The sequence below is a fragment of the Calidris pugnax genome, unplaced genomic scaffold, assembly GCF_001431845.1.
Source record: "Calidris pugnax isolate Ruff unplaced genomic scaffold, ASM143184v1 scaffold275, whole genome shotgun sequence".
Classification (NCBI taxonomy): Eukaryota; Metazoa; Chordata; class Aves; order Charadriiformes; family Scolopacidae; genus Calidris; species Calidris pugnax.
This window is the reverse complement of record NW_015091057.1, coordinates 271,739-272,598: the sequence shown is the minus strand read 5'-3', so window position 1 is coordinate 272,598 and position 860 is coordinate 271,739. Positions and strand designations below refer to the sequence as shown.

Genomic DNA, 860 nt, shown 5'->3' with positions numbered 1-860 from the left:
ACGCCCCCCCCCCCCAGTGCACACCCACGGGGGTGAGGACACCCACACCCACCCCCCTGTGCACACACACAGGGGGACCAGGACACACGCACACACCCCTGTGCACATAGATGGGGGATGAGGACACACGGACACCCCCCTGTGCACACACACGGGTGGACCAGGACACACACGCACACCCCCCTGTGCACACACACGGGGGAGGGGGACACACGCACACCCCCCTGTGCACACACATGGGGGGACCAGGACACACGCACACACCCTTGTGCACATACAGGGTGGGCAGGACACACACACCCCCCCGTGCACACACATGGTGGGGCCAGGACACACGCACCCCCTTCCGTGCACATAGATGGGAGTGAGGACATCTTTGAGGTCCCTTCCAACCCAAACCATTCTGTGATTCTATGTCCTTCTTATATTGAGGGCTCCCCATCCCCGGGGAGGGAAAGGAGGGACCGATTGGGTTCCTCTCCCAGTCCCAGGGTCGGTCCCAACCTAATCCCATCCCTGGACTGGGATGTTTTGTCCCAATCCCATCCTCGGGGGGGGGGAGAGGGCGGTCCCGTCCCATCCCCGTCCCAACCCCGGGAGAGGGCGGTCCTGTCCCGGTCCTGCCCCGTTCCCAGCCCCGGGGAGGGCGGTGCGGTCCCACGGGCGGTCCCTGTCCCGCTGCCCCGGGGCTCACACGCGGCGGGACCGGGACCGGGACCGGGGTTTTGGGGAAGAACCGAGCCCCGAAGACATGGAGCTGCCTCCGCCACCCTCCTGAACCGAGAGGGACGGAGCCGGCACGGAGCCACCCGGCTCGGCATCGCCCGGTGAGTGGGAGCTTGGGGTGGGGGGGGGCGTGG

General features: G+C 67.4%; 1 protein-coding gene across 1 annotated transcript in view; it reads left to right on the top strand.

The window, feature by feature from the left end:
- Nucleotides 1-644: 644 nt before the first annotated feature.
- Nucleotides 645-860, top strand: part of P2RY2 (purinergic receptor P2Y, G-protein coupled, 2) — a 14,953-nt gene continuing 14,737 nt past the window's right edge. Inside the window, exon 1 of the mRNA XM_014956652.1 lies at nt 645-827. The gene's annotated coding sequence lies outside the window, so the exon portion shown is untranslated. The remainder of the gene's footprint in view (nt 828-860) is intronic.